This window comes from Bubalus bubalis, chromosome 5, assembly GCF_019923935.1.
Source record: "Bubalus bubalis isolate 160015118507 breed Murrah chromosome 5, NDDB_SH_1, whole genome shotgun sequence".
Classification (NCBI taxonomy): domain Eukaryota; kingdom Metazoa; phylum Chordata; class Mammalia; order Artiodactyla; family Bovidae; genus Bubalus; species Bubalus bubalis.
In genome coordinates this window covers 11,335,472-11,351,933 of record NC_059161.1, presented here as the reverse complement: position 1 = coordinate 11,351,933, position 16,462 = coordinate 11,335,472, and the positions used below count along the sequence as shown (strand labels likewise).

At 39.3% G+C, this 16,462-nt stretch overlaps 1 long non-coding RNA gene across 3 annotated transcripts in view; it reads left to right on the top strand.

Annotated features, from left to right (window-relative positions):
* Positions 1-812: 812 nt before the first annotated feature.
* Positions 813-16,462, top strand: part of LOC102390734 — a 92,808-nt gene continuing 77,158 nt past the window's right edge. For all 3 annotated transcript variants that reach the window (XR_003109366.3, XR_006551045.2, XR_006551044.2), the window contains exons 1-3: positions 813-3,320; positions 5,203-5,370; positions 6,588-6,699. This is a non-coding gene — a long non-coding RNA (uncharacterized LOC102390734). The remainder of the gene's footprint in view (positions 3,321-5,202; positions 5,371-6,587; positions 6,700-16,462) is intronic.

Sequence of the window (16,462 nt, the reverse complement as noted above, 5' to 3'; positions counted from 1 at the left end):
GTCAACACCAAAATCAGATTGATTATATTCTTTGCAGCCAAAGATGGAGAAGCTCTATACAGTCAGCAAAAACAAGACCAGGAGCTGACTGTGGCTCAGATCATGAACTCCTTGTTGCCAAATTCAGACTTAAATTGAAGAAAGTAGGGAAAACCACTAGACCATTCAGGTATGACCTAAATCAAATCCTTTATGATTATACAGTGGAAGTGAAAAATAGATTTAAGGGACAAGATCTGAATGATAGAGTGCCTGATGAGCTATGGAATGACGTTCGTGACATTGTACAGGAGACAGGGATCAAGACCATGCCCATGGAAAAGAAATGCAGAAAGGCAAAATGGCTATCTGGGGAGGCCTTACAAATAGCTGTGAAAAGAAGAGAAGCGAAAAGCAAAGGAGAAAAGGAAAGATATAAGCATCTGAATGCAGAGTTCCAAAGAATAGCAAGGAGAGATAAGAAAGCCTTCCTCAGTGATCAATGCAAAGAAATAGAGGAAAACAACAGAATGGGAAAGACTAGTGATCTCGTCAAGAAATTTAGAGATACCAAGGGAACATTTCATGCCAAGATGGGCTCAATAAAGGACAGAAATGGTATGGACCTAACAGAAGCAGAAGATATTAAGAAGAGGTGGCAAGAATACACAGAAGAACTGTACAAAAAAAGATCTTCACGACACAGATAATTACGATGGTGTGATCACTCACCTAGAGCCAGACATCCTGGAATGTGAAGTCAAGTGGGCCTTAGAAAGCATCACTACAAACAAAGCTAGTGGAGGTGATGGAATTCCAGTTGAGCTATTTCAAAAAGATGATGCTGTGAAAGTGCTGCACTCAATATGCCAGCAAATATGGAAAACTCAGCAGTGTCCACAGGACTGGAAAAGGTCAGTTGTTACTAACTTTCAAAAAAACCTCAGTTGAAGTTGAGAAATCACCAGGAAGCCAGGCTGCTGCTGACCTTAGCTGCCTGCAGTACTGAAAGGGGGGTTCTTGGGAGGATGCTCAGGAGCCCACACCTATCTCCATGCCCAACGCCCACACACCTGGTAGTAGCTACTTACTGATAGAGAAGAATGGTCTTTACTTCTCCCTTCAGGTGATTGAATCTCTCAATGGCAGGTTCTACCAAGTACCATACTGGCAAGGGAGGCTGAGAAATGTAGTTTCCAAGCTGTCAGCACTTGTGGTTCAGAGGGACACTTAGAAGGACAAAGATGGTACTTACAGAGTCCCGACAAGAAATTTCTAGTACACGTGCTCCTTGTTTTTCCCAGAGGAAATTCAGGTGGTCACTCTTCTCTCTTGAAAACTCCTTAAGGTTAGATCTTAATCAATTCTCTATCCCCAGGGCTAGACTGAACCAGACAATAAATTGTTCTGAGTTGATGTGAATGGAATGACAACAGGATGAATAGCCAAGAAGAAAGTTGTCCCCCTTTTAAGCTGGATTTCAAGGTCTCCTGTTCCTAGAATCTGATGATTCTCCCTAATGACTGCCTTAGATTCTGCCCCCGCTTAAGTCATTTTCCTTCCTAACCTGCTCAGAGTGATCATGAGAGATGTTTGCTCAAGTGACTGGAAGCTTGAGTTCTAGGTCCTGTCTGCACAGTGAAGAGAAGGATTTGAAAATAGTCTGTTTTATTGGATCCATGGAGATTGTCAATTACATATTTTTTTGCTTTAAACTGCATTATCAAGTTGGTTGTGTAAAGTTAGTCAAGGTATTTCTATATTTTATTCATCTGGTTCTAAACAGAATCTTCATGTCCTACCAGAGTTGGGGTCTCTTTGGAAATGTGGAGTTTATGATTCACCTTGGGATAGAATTTGGAGTATTCAAAATGAAAAAGGAATGGGGTGGGTTTGGGTGTTTGGAAAGCCTGTTCAGCTGTAAGAAAAGGATATTCAGTAAAGAGGGGACCTGGTGTGATTTCCTCTGAAAAGGCACAGAGTTAAAACTCTATGAAAGATTAAAGACATCCTCTTGAAATTTATTTTTCTCAGTGAAAAATGGGTAAGACTATTGTGCCTATGGTAAAAATAATGGCAGGGTGACTCAGACTTATTTACAACCATCAAAGAAATGAAAGATATGGATCATGTCACTAATTAATCTTTTTATCATTATCAAGTGGTGACTGTATCCAGCTAAAGAGTGCTGTGTGCATAATAGCACAATTATGGGGGATGTGATGATGTAACAGCCGCTAGTGCCCAGCATTTAGCCTCTCTTTTCCATTCCCACCCACCCTGGTTTCTGGCTATATTTAGTTGTTTTACACAGTGTACCTGGACCAAAGTCTGTTTTACAAAATTAAAAGAGTAGAGAGAAGAGTCAGAGTCTTCATAGAAAAATCAGGCTTCATGATGTTTATTTCCCTTGATTACCCATGTTCCTTCTTGGTTAATGTATTTTCTCCTATGTTGCACCTAGAATCATGACTGAAATACAATCATGAGTTTACTTTGTGTAAAGGGAAGTAGGGCATTGAGCAATCACCTAATGAATACAGTCAAGATGGTTAGTGAATCTGGAAAATTCCACTCTCAAAAAAATTACTTTCTCTACTCCATAGCAGATTTCCTCTTGGCCTTAATTATCCACAGAGTTGTCCAATTTTCTGATAGTCTTTACTGTTGTTGACATCACCTTAATAATTTATTTAATGGATTTCACTGGGTTCATTTGGGAGCCCTTTCTTCTTAGTGGCTTCTTTTATCAATTAATTTATGTATTCAATAAACATTGAACACTGTTCCAGTTATCTATTGCTGTGTAATAAGCTACCCTAAAACCTAGTGACTTAGTGCAATAATTTTTTATTACCACATGTAGTTCTTCATGTTGATGGGCTCAGCCGGGCAGTTCTTTCTTGAGTCCCTCATACAGTTGTGGTCAGATGGTAGCAGAGGCCAGAGCCACCTTCACTCTGCTCCTGTCACTGGGCTCGTCAGGCCTCTCTCTCTTCCCCCACATGATTAGTTTGGGCATTCTCAGAGCTTGTTGATCTTTTGGTAATCAACCTGCTTCCCTTGTGACCAACTTTGTCCAACACGTGTATTCTGAAAAACTTCATGTGGAAGTTTCAAATCCTCTTTGACCTAGCCCTAGAAGTCATCTTCTCTCCTCTGTTTTTGTCAAAGCGGTCACCAGACTTGACAATCTACTTCTTGGACTCCAAGAGTTGGAGATGGAGATTCCACCTCACAATGGTGGAATGTCTTGAACCTTCAAAGATGACCACCTAAGATGACAGTGGTCACCTCAATACCAAGTTACCTCTGACACCTGCTACATGACAAGCCTTATGGTAGGTGCTGGGGAAAAGTATTGAATAAACCAGGCACTTGTGGAAATTGAAATCTAGCTTAATTAACTTTAGTCTGATGTGGTGGTGTTTACAATCAACTGCCCAACAGTGGATCTCAAAAATCAAATATATTTGGTTATGAAACTGACAAAAGAGCTATGCTGATCATTTGTGGTCTGGTCATTTTGACTTTCTCAATAACCCAACTGAATGAAATTCATGGTTATCTAATCTATAACCTGATAACAAACTTGATGAGCCGATTCATCTCTGTATTTTTAAAAACATAATCTGAACAAAACTGGGATATTCATCTGTGACTTCACATTTGAGTTCCTGCTGAGCATGGAGGATGAAACCAGCTTTTTAAAACTCTTAATAGGGAATGTGAGAGAAGCTGAGAAATCATGTTTTGCTCCTGATGAGCTTCTATTCTTTTGAGTAGTTCTGATTTAGTGAAAGTGGGGTAACTGGTGACGATGACAAGCAAGAGGGGAACCCAGACAACACTTGCTAAACTAGACAGGCAGGATCTTTCAGTTTCCCTCCCGAGAATTATCTTTTGGGGAGAAGTAATGGGTTATTTGCCTGCGTTTTCTTGTCTCTTGTATCATCAAAGGAAGGTGATCAAGGTTTGTTAAGTAAAAGGAGATTTCAGGACAGGAATGTTTGCAGAAGAATCAGTGCTGTTCAGCAATTCTCAGATCTTATTGTTTTTGGCACAGTTTGTGTCCATTCAGTGTAACAGCTATGAGGGGCTGGGGGAGGGGGCTTGTGATGACACAAGAGATACCTTGACATTTCAGAGACAAAGGTCAACGCCCGAAAAGGCCCAAGAGTATGAAGGAGTCCTGTGCACACGTGTCAAGTTCCCTGCCATGAAACCAGTATCATACTGGGTCTTCTTAGGTTATGTCTATATACTGTGTTATCTTAGCATGAAAAGACATCCTAAGGAGATATTTTATGTAAAACAACAATAATATATACTTGGCCTTAATTACAAGAATGGTTCAAGCAAAACTAAATTTTGGCCTCATTGTCATACAGTGAGTCTCATATATCAATCCATTCACTTTAACTTTGTAGCACATCCTTCATCAATATGCAGACTTATCTCATACCAGTGAATCTTGTGTCCCCTAGGTATGGCTTACTCAATTAAACTTCTTTCCATTTCTCATGCCAAGTTACTTATCTGTCTGAAATGCCTAGTTCTACTTTACCTGGAAATTCACAATAGATGTTAACAATCACTTATTCTTCATGCAGCCAGCATATACTTACTTGATGTGTTTTGTGTTAGGTTGTTATTTTGTTCCTGATTTTAGATATATCACTTTATAACTTTTCATGGGCACCTAATTTTCCCAGTTAGTTGGTAAACTGGCAGGAGATTCTCTATATACACAGCTGTGTGTGTGTGTGTGTGTGTGTGTGTGTCTGCACGTGCACTAAGTCGCTTCAGTCGAGTGCTGGAAAGCCCATACGTGACTGTATATATGTGCAGTCAGTCGCTTCAGTCATGTCCAACTCTTCGTGACTCCGTGGACTGTAGCCACCAGGTTCTTCTCTCCAGAATGGAATTCTCCAGACAGTACTGGAGTAGGGAGCCATTCCCCTCTCCAGAGGATCTTCCTGATCCAGGGATCGAACCCATGTCTCTTACATCTCCTGCATTGACAGGCGGGTTCTTTACCAGTGCCATCTGGGAAGTGCAACTACATATGTATACATGTTCACACACACACAACTATACATGTATGTATATATACACACATAATTATACATGTAGTATGTGTACATATGCACACATACACAGAGGACTTCTTCCAACAGCTGATTGACATGCTCTATGTTCCACTTTCTTTTGGTTTTGTAGGTTAAAATCAAGTAAATTATTTTATAATTACATGCCGAATTGGATCATACATATTATAATGGATTATTCAGATTTTTAAAGCATCTTAACTTCTCAAAGATGAAAATAGTCTATATTATTGCTCATCTTTTCCTCTGAGAAAGTTCTTTTCATAGATTCATAACAAACGTAAGTACTTGAACTATATAAGTACTTGTGATTGATTATTTAAGTAAAAAATGTTAAAAAAAAAAAAGTTGTTTTTCTTTCCCCTGGAAATGTAGAAGTCTTAATTCTCAACTTGAGGCTACCAAGCCTTTGAATTTCCATGTTGGCCTTGTGGGAGTTTATCAAGTTTTGTTTTTATAGGTTGTGAGGGAGTTACAAGCATGGCTTGGAGGACTTGATCTGTTCCTTTATGATGTTTAAATATTCCTCCCACTCAGACTTCCTAAATGAACAAACAGTTTAAGTAGAAACTTGAGGTTGGCCTCAGGAAAAACTCCTGACCATCATGTCACCTCTGCTTGTCCCTGTTCTAACTAATTTGCTGTCCCTAAAATCTTTTATATGCAAAGTTTGGTGCTGGTGCTGCTAGATAAGGGGCATCTCAACTTGACTGATTTCAGGGCCACTAGAAAACATTTCCTATTCTCCAAATATGATGAACGATTTCTACATTCCTCATGTTACATTAACATGGAATAAAGCTTTCTTTTCATAATGAGGCACGTATTTAGAATATAAATCCTGTTGGAAGCATTGATATAATACTGGGTTCTTTCCACGTAAAATGATAATGACTAGCAGATAGTTTTTTGAAAATAACTTTTGATTAGGGCAAGATATCGATTGAATTTAGGACAATGGTAGGCCACTGCATTCTTAAAACAGTGGGTTCAAAAGTAGAATATCCTTACCCTACAGAGAATCCAAAATGACCCATTGAAGTGCAGAAAGAAGATGTTAAATCTTCTATGTATTTTAATTTTACATTTCATCTTAAAGTTTGGTGTGTTTATTTTTTGAGGCACACAATATAGAAACATATATGTAATTTGTAAGTAAAAATACACATATTGGATATGCCTCAAAATTTTTTACTGATAGAGGCACATGATCTAAAAGGTTAGAAACCAAACTGCTTATAAAGAACGAATGTGGATGAGGTCTTGACAATGCTACGTGGAGTAACAGGAAATAGTTACAGAACAAGTGTTTACAACCTCAGAATTCTGACTCCAGTTATTACTGATTTCAGTTCATTGATCAATAGGTAGTTTACTAACTTTCAACCTGACGCAGGACAGTCCCTTTTAAGATGTTGAGAAATTGCTCAATTTTAGGATGTTGACCGAAGAAAGTAGATTTTAATCATGCTTTTTTTTTCATTTTGTTTTCTCAAGGGTCCCATGGGAACAGAAAGTTTTGAGGGTGTTTACTGTTTGTGCAAGATGACTGGTTGGGTAAAGAAGTTCAAAGTTTATTATCTGCAGAACAAATAAAGCCTGGGCAAAGGTAACTGAAGTGAATGTCTCCCACCTTGTCCCTTGAGCCTGTCTAAGGGGATGTTTGCGCCAAAGATTGCATAACTGAGCACCTAATCTATGCAAGTCAAATGGAGAGGAGGTGCATTTTAGACTCCTACTGGTTAAAAGTCACTGTCTTTTATTTTTCTTGGTTTGAGAGGCAGTTGATGATGGTGCCTATATGAAAATCATTTCAGAAATCTATTTTTGGATAAGCTATTTCTAACTATCTGGGGTTACTTGTCAGATAGCAGCTGAGTGGCTGAATTAGAATGTTTCCTTCTTCCCCAAAGGTAGACAGAACATAGTGCTAGGTAAATACTAAAATAAGTGTACTAATTCAGGGTTCATCTGGACTTTTATTGTTGGTGCTGATTAATGGCATCAAGGATAGCTAGACTGTTCTTGTGATTAGTCCATAGTAATTACTGACAAGTATTCAGAATAATCAAACATATGATGTGAAGCTCAGCTATCTTTTAGAACATAACAGCCTATGCATAAATGTTGATAGGAAACAAGTAGAATGTGATTGAATGGTTGAGCTTAAGAACTTATTATTGGGGGAAAAATGCTTTAGGTCTCAAATATTCTTACTGACCAAATATTTACTTTTCATTCCCATTTTTTGGACTCTTTGTTGTTTATATTGGAACTTGATGTTTAGAAAGCCAGTTATGGAGGCTTTTTATATAGTACAGTCATGAAGTGTGATAATAAATGAGCCAGAAGCCAATTGTGGATAGAGGTTTTATAGATTAAAGAGTTGACCTTTCATTTTAGAGTAGGTATTGCAGAATTTTATGAATTTTTATCAAATATGTTTATCATCCAAAGACTTTTTATCTCAAATAAGTATTTAAGAAAGGGTTTAAACATTAAGAACAGAGCGATCAGAGTGAGACTCTGTCTAGTTTTTGGATGGTTGAAAAAAATTTCCAATAGGATTAGTAATGTGTTGTGAGAAATCCACAAAGAATTGCTTCTTTGTGTGTGAGTATGTATGGACAGACACAGTGATAACTAAAACTATCTACTTGTTCAGATTATTCAAATAACCATAACACTTGCTGGTGTAATTTAAAAAAAAAAAAAAAAACACAAAAACAACCTTCAGTTTCCCAATATGGAACAGACAAATTCCCATTACTAAAGCCTAAGGCTTTCTATGACCTTGGTTTGGAATTCTCTTATGACCACCTATTCAAGTGGAAAATAACTAAATACAGTATAAATTTAGATATTTGGAAGTACCAAAGGCTCGAGAGACACTAAATTGAATTGTAAATGGGTGTGTAGATTCTGGATTCTTTCAAAGTCCAGAGTAGACAGTTAAATTTCTGAGTCTATAAACTTGTAGTTTTTCCTGAAAATAATGACCTTTGGAGGCTTACCACGTTGAGTGTGTGACTTGTCCATCCCACGTTTAGAAGGAGCTCCTGTCTGTGGAAGGTTGGTGACTGTGGGAACATGTGAACACTGCGAGAGAAAGTGAACTGAGTGGTAAAGATGATGGAACAGTTTGTGATTCAAAAATAGCCTTGGAAACTTGCAGCACCTATTAGATCAGCCAACGAATCATCATAAAAACAATAGTTCTCTACCCGGGGACAGTAAGGCATTTGGTGAAGAAGATGACAGGATGGAAGAGACAAACGAGAGAGACAGAAGGAGAGAGCCAGAGCGAGGGCGCGCAGGAGGCGCATGGCTGGCGGGCTGCGAGCTCAGAGGCCTGGTTTTCCAATCTGGCACCGGGCTTGATGAGTCTGTTTATTCAGCTACAGTATCAGACGTTCCCTTTTCCTGCCCGAAGAAGTCCCCTTTGAAGAACTGCTCTGCTGGGGAGTAGTTTCCCCTTGGACGGGCTAGTCCTGTTTGCAGACCTAAAGGAAAAGCGCTGGAAAGGCCACAAGAATGTTCTTTAAAGCGATATTCCAGCGCCACGTGAGGGGAGGATGAAATAGCCGTAAAAGATGTATTTCCTGGTTGAGGTATTTTTTTCCCCTCTCTAGTGAATTAGGCGCCGAACAAAGGCGTCACATGAATGCGCCGGGGTCAGAGGTTCTTGGGGGCCCTCCAGGTCTGTGTGGTCAGGTGATGGCTCGGGGTGGGAGAGGAGGGGCACGTCAAGCTTCTGTAGGTAGACCTGGAGTGAGGAAAGCACACCTGTGAGAGGCGGAGAAAATTCAGTAGGACCGGCATTCCACTCCTGCAAGTCTTTATCTGCAAAGGAATCAATGGTGGTGACTTATCAGAGCACCAGCCTATGCCTTCAAAGCAGAGTGGCAGACGGAACTCGAGTCACTTGCGGGACAAGGTTCATAATCAAATTGGACCGTTCAGAAATTGACTCGTTCAACTTTGGAGTATTTCATGTTGATTTCTTATATTTCAGTGGCCTGTTTTTACTTTTCAAAGAAGGTTTTCATCTAGCCCTCATGTTAATTCAGTGAGGTAACCAGGGTAGATGGCCGGTTCCTCACTTTTCCTCTTTGGAAAAGGATGGAGGCAAAGAGAGATGGTTCTCTAGCTCATCACTGGCAGGGGCAGAACGACAACCCAGGTCTCTTGATTCCTGGACCAGGTCTCTTTCCTCTGTGTTCTTGGGACCTGTACAAAGTGATGATGGGAGTTTCAGAAAAAAGGAAGGTGACATTCTCCATCTCCTCCCAGGCACATAGAAAAGTGACTGTGACTTTGAAGCCACCGCTTTGCTGTGTCCAAACGCTCTCTCTGGGACTGGCCTTAGGGAGGAGATTCAAAGTGAAACCTTCAGAGGGGAAGTCTCATATTCTAGTCACTGTGGCTGCCCATGCCTCTGGTGGGTTTGTTCAATCTTTACCTGTACCACATAAAACACGAGTTCTCCAGAATGAAAAGGGTTCTTTGTTCCATCTCTGAGATGAACCCTTTCAGTAAGAGACACCACTTCACAGGGAGGCCAGGCTCTCCAGGAGAGGGGATGGGACCCACACACTCTCCTTGACTCCTGCCCGAGCCTCTGTGACTCTTGGAGTCTCTCGGGGCCTAGGAGTGAGGTTCATGCAGTGCCTATTTGAGGATTAAGAGAGAACCAGAATTTTCTTCTGGGGAATATGGATTTGTTTGTCAGAGCTCCAGGGAGAAACCTTTCGAAGGGGTCTTATATACAGGCTGCCTTTTCTGCTTTGATATACACAGGCTTGTATTTTATCTATTTCTGGGTGTTTGTCTTCTTTCTACATGGAGAGCTGGAGTTGCTCGACATTGAGCCATATCTCGTAATTATTTGTATCCTCTAAGGCTTCCTAGTGCTTAAAATATCTGATGGATGAATGGGAATCCATTTTCAGCCAACCCCTTATCCCAGCCTATAGTTTGAATCAGAATCACCTGGGAAACAGGCCTATGTACTTTGAAATAAGTCCTGAGATGAATCTCATGTGAATCAAAGTTGGAGAATTACTCTTTATCCTTTTTCTCCTTGGCTTTGAGAGTTCTTGGCGACTTTGAACAATGCTATAAACGCAAACACAATCTCAGATTTGCGTCATGTTTTCTCATGTGCAAAGTTTATTTCTCAAGGTTCGTCTCATTTAATCCTAATGTAATGGGGCTATGTATAGCAGTCCTATGATATGGATTCTTTTTCCACTCCCTTTACGGAGAAGGACACAGGGGAGCGATAGTCTTGGGCTCACATAGCCAATCTGTGGCAGAGCCTGCATTCATTCCAAGTCCTATGATTCCAGGTGCTCTGCCCTTCCCCACCACAACCCCTGCAACTCCATCCCTTGGCAGGCATTGCTGTTATTTGTGTGGAAGGTGTTATTCCTGATAAGACTTGCAGTCCACATGGCTGGGGGCAGTTACCGCGATACAGGAAGCCAGAAGAAGCAACGGTCTGTTCTCCTAAAGAAGTCTGTAGTAGAATAAGAGGCTAAGGCTAATAATGACATGTCCTTTCATGCAAATATCAGAGTATGGTATTTTGTGCTCGTTATTAAATTGGAAAAGCAGAACTGGGTACCAGGTGAGAAAAGAGAGTCCTTTCAGAGAAGGACAGACTGTTTGGTGATGGGTGAGTCATCTGATGGGTGAACTCTATTCTCCTGATTTCATTTTACTGGAAATGCTGACGGAATGGGGAGCAGGCTGAACCTCTAGAATTGGCTGTGTGACCTGGAGTCCCAGGGATAACCGGGCAAGCTCTGTTGAGATTGGTTTTGTTAGATGTCTGGGAGGTTTGAAGCTAGGGAGGTCCAAACAAGACACCTAAGGAAGGAGTCTGGACATAGGGAATTCTGTGTTGGATGGCAGCTTTCCTCTCACTTAATTTAAAAGGTCCTGAATGCTCCAAAGTCCACTTGACACTCAAGGGAACATGTAGCCCCACTTGCAGAGGCAATTTAGTGGTTGCTAGACTATTGTAAACAGAACTTTCTGGATGGCTGTTTACTCTTTGATTAGTTGTAATATACAGACAGCCATCAGAAATGGAGACTTGTCAACTGAAAGAAGAGGTGGGCCTGAAACCTCTGCTTGTCCTGATTCCCTTCCACCCAGCTGGGGAAGGCACACTTCTTTCATCATGGAGTAACAGATGATTGATATGACTGTACCCTGATTAGAAAAGGTTTCATTTTACTTGTGCATGGTACATGGAATTAGTTAAGGGTTGCACAGGAAAAGAAGTGATGGACTATTGTTCACATTAAATTATAATGACAGCCTTCCTAACCACTGTGTATTTATTATGTAAGAAAAGAAAATGTCTGGTAAAATTCTGTATAGGTTAATAACACCTTCATAATATACTCCTTCTTTTCTATTGACTTGAATAGCCCTCCTACTGACTTTTAATGGATTATTAGAGTTAATTACATCAATTGCAATATAATTGATTCTTAAATACTATGTAGAAACCTCATACAATTATGGAAAAACAAAAGTTATCTAGACATCTCAGATCAAAAAAGATTTGGAATTCCTGCACATTTAATTTCTGATAATCACTAGTCAGTTTGGACATTAAGATTGCATGGTGTCCTGTTTTCTCTTTGCTAGGTTTTGACAGAATTGATAGTTTTACAACATTTAACTCAATACGCATGGAAATATAAGATTAAAGCTGTGAATGCAATTTTTTTTTCTATAAAAAGATCACTTCATGGCTTAAAAGCTGAAATGTGTTACCTGCCTAACATTGACAGAAACAAACTCAAGGGAAAATCAAAAGTGAATTTGATGTTGAGTTTTAGAAATCTCTCTCCACAGGTGTAAAGATTCCTGTGGGTCTTAGGGTTTGTTACCTGAGGGCTTTAAAATGTGGCAAGGGGATGAACTGCCTAAAGGGGCAAAAAATTTCTCGCATTTTATTACCCTGACACGGGTTATGTGTTCTAATGTCAAAACCACTGGTTGAAAAGTGAAGCATCATTAATATCTGTTATTTGATGTCACATAGATCAAAAGAAAGCCCTGTAATAGAGTTGTTTGAATGCAACCTTTTTGTTTTTAACTGATTTCGGGAAACTAGTTTATGGGTATTGACACAGTTATAAATGTGAGTTTTCCCAGGGATTCTGCTTCACAGACACAGATTTCTAGACTATGCTAACATGCTCTACAAATAAGTGTATAAAAGGGTGATACCCTGAGGTGGCCGACTGGTCACTGGAATGTGTATCAGCAGACTTGATGCTTTCTCTTAGCCCTTAGCTCTATGACTTAACCTGACTGCTGCTGCTGCTGCTGCTAAGTCGCTTCAGTCGTGTCCGACTCTGTGCAACCCCAGAGATGGCAGCCCACCAGGCTCCCCCGTCCCTGGGATTCTCCAGGCAAGAACACTGGAGTGGGTCACCATTTCCTTCTCCAAAGCATGAAAGTGAAAAGTGAAAGTGAAGTCGCTCAGTCATGTCTGACTCTTTGAGACCCCATGGACTGCAGCCTACTAGGCTCCTCCATCCATGGGATTTTCCAGGCAAGAGTACTGGAGTGGGTAACCTGACTAGGTCTTACCATTCTCTTCTGAACTCTCCCTACTCTCAATCGCCTACCTTTAAACTCTTATTGTCTATAGTAACTCATTTGGTTCTTAATATAAGCTGGCTTTTTATCAACATGCATATTGTATGTCAATATGCCTTAATATGTGTATGTATATGTGTCTTATTGTGTTAACTTGTTTATAAGTTTCCAAGGAGAGGAACCATACCATATACTGTGTCCTTATAACATAACTGTAGTTTCCTAGCACAGAAGAGCTACTGTTTGACCAGCCAACCCACCCCGAAGGAAGTGTTTACATTTATTCCCTTGATGTGCTATAATGAGAATCATGACAAAACATCCCATTTATTCATAATGGTTTAACCTTTAAAAAATTGTACTCTATGTTATTTTATGAAACTTGGAGTTTTAAATCAGATGCATTTAAGATGGAAAATTTCGCTTTTTTTTATACATTGAAATGCAGTCCCATTTCCAATGGGATTGTTATTAGAGCTCGAACAGCCTATTCTAAAGATCATCTGGAAGAGCACTGCATGACAATAGCCATGAAAAGCAAACAAGGAATTAAAAGGAATGAGGACTTAGCTTAGTAGTCATCAAAGCAAACTATGTACTCATCTGAAGCAATACACAATGGTAGTGATACAATTAGCACACTTTTTTGTGATAGAGAAAATAACCAAAAATATTAGATTCCAGAAACAGACCTAAGAATATAGGGGAACTTAACAGATATTATGGAAGCATTGCCAATCAGTAGCTAAAGAATAGACTGTTCAGGAAATGGTACTGAGACAACTGGCTCTCCATCTGGACTCATAACATACACAAAAATAAATTCCAGATGGAATGAAACTCTAAACAGAAAAATCAAATCTATACAAGTATTGGAAAGAATTATGAATGAATCTATTAAAAAAATATTCTTAGGTGAGAAGGTCTCTGTAAATAAGATAGGAAATCCAGAGGCCATTAAGGAAGAGCTAACAGAGCTGATTTTATTTAAAAAAGAATCATAAAGTTAAAAGAGAAATGGCAGAATGGGACAAAATAATTGACTTATACATTACCGAAAAAGAGTTACTATCCATCAAATTAATGAGAAAAGTATAAATAACTCACTTAAAATGGGCTAAAGATATAAAATAAACAATCCTCAGCAGAAAATGCAGATGGCTAAGAAATATTTGGAAAATATGCTCAACCTCATTAGTGGTAAAAAAAAAAAAAACAACTGTACAATAAGAACATGAGAACATGAGTTGCCATTTTCTATGTATCAGATTGGCAAAAAGTAAGGGAGTTGATTGGATGTATCAGTTAAAATGAATGAATATCTAGACTGCCAAGGATGGATGTCAGTAATATGCTGTTAGGTGAAAGAAGCAAGTTGCAGAATATACATAGTATTATGTCATTTTGGTAAGCCTTTTAAAAACATGTATATAAATGTATTTTAATAATTATTAAAAATTATTTATGCATCACCAATGTATGACATTATCTTGTATAGTAGTTATCTCTTGGAATAGCACTAAGCTGAGTATAAGTATACATCTCTATTCTTTGTATTACTTTTCAGCTGGAAAACATCCCTTTTATTATGCTTTATTTAACACTCATCAAGCTGAATAACTGATCTTTAGGAGGCAGTTACAAGTCATTAGTTCATGGGGTGTAATTGAATTGAATATTATATGAACATAGTGCAGTATTTTATGAACCCTCAGTCAACTCTGATTAAATTCTTCAAGTCAGTCTTGTTGAATTGGGTCAATTAAATAGGGTTCTGGCTCCCCGTGGTTGTGGTCAAATTCTGTCAAGACCTCTTCTATCTCTAGGTTCCTGAGCTTTGTGCAAGGGCTGTGGTAGATCTGCCTCCTCTGTCAGTTGTAATTATTCCACGTGACATCCACAGGGCACTTCTCACCTGCTTCATGAACACTCTGTGCACTGAATAAATCACCCCAGCCCGGAACACAAGCCATCAGTGAGGTTAAACAAGTCAATGTAAATAAAGTCTTGTGATTAGTTTGAACTTGCTTCCAAACTGTTTTGTTAGCAAGGAGTTAACAAGTTCAGACTTTTGGTCATATGGGTCTTTAAGGAAAGCTTTTTTTTCCCCCCCATTCCAATGACTTCCTGTCCATGGGAAAATGAGAGGAAATGAACCTCTAACAGGAGGATGGACCCACCCTTTTCCAGTCGTGTGGCTAATTTGTCAGGTGTAATATTGGCACCTGGTGGCTTGTGTTGGCTTCCTGCCCACCCTCGCTGGGGAGGTATCCAAATACTTGTGCTAGGCGGTCGAAGACTTCAAAGCCATTTGTAAGGGAAAGGATATTGTCATTAAAGAACTTAGTGGTGAATACTCCCAATCATTTAGTGATGTCAAGATGAAAGGAAAATTTTAAAAACACATCATCTAGTGGGTTTTTTTCCCCTGATGTGTCATATGACCTGCTAAAACAAAGCAATGCAGTTGATTTAGTAATAATACATTTTTCAAGACTGTGTATATATTGACTGAAAGTCTACTTTTCCTATTTTTGAGAAATTAGCAAAGGTATCAATTACTTATAAGAAGATAATGAATTATTTCTTTAAGGGTGCAATTCTTCTTGCTCAAAAACATCCTTAAGTAGATACTCTCTTCGTGCCGGCCAGTGGATTATTTCCCTTGAATCAGAAGGGGAAACTACAATAATATCAAGTGGATCTGATAAGTGAAAAAGGACAAGGTGGGTCTAAAGAATTCATTGGGAATCTTGGATAGGCACAGCTGGTTCAGTTCCATACCTCCCAGTTTTTAGCTAGAAATAATTACTGCCTTTTGAACAATGGTATCATTAATTGTTCAGCAAGTCATGGTGAATTTGTCCACAAATTGTGATTAACCAAACTGTAATCAGTGGTCATTAAACCATAACAAATTCTGCATAACAATGGAACTTCTTTTAGTTTTTATATTTAATGTAAGCTATATTGGCTTTTGTATCTAAAACTCTCACAGCAGAATCAGTATTCATGAATATGGAAAATAAGAATAATCGCTCTAAAACATATATTCACCAACTCAATGGACATGAGTTTGAGCAAGCTCCAGGAGATGGTGAAGGACAGGGAAGCCTGGTGAGCTGCAGTCCATGGGGTGGCAAAGAATTGGACATGATTGAGCGACTGAACAACAACAAAGCATATATTCATGGTGTCATTATTTGTATTAATAAACCTCAATCAGTTGTCATCAAATGATCAACAAATATTTATTGAATTTTTAATGGTCTAATAACAGTATTAGAAATTTACATGTTAGTTACATAAGTTATTAATTAAGATACTCTTTGAATGTTTACTCAATTAAAGAGTATATAGTTTAATTTAGGGCTTCCCTGGTGGCTCAGTGGTAAAGAATTTGCCTGCAGTGTAGGAGATGCAGGAGATGTGGGTTCCATCCCTGAGTTGGGAAGATTCCTGGAGGAGGGCATGGCAACCTGCTCCAGGAGAGTGGGTTCTTGCCAGGAGAATCCCATGGACAGAGGAGCCTGGTGGGCTACAGTCCATATGGTTATAAAGAGTTGAACATGACTGAAGTTACTGAGCACACACAAACACTTCGTTGGATTGCTCTGGCAGAGACTGATGGCTTCCATAGGGCTACATAAAGATTCATTACATAGGGGTTCCTCAACCCTGTGAGTGGATGGCAAATGTTTCAGCTATCCAGAGATCTTATACTCTTTGGCAATTTAATCTGG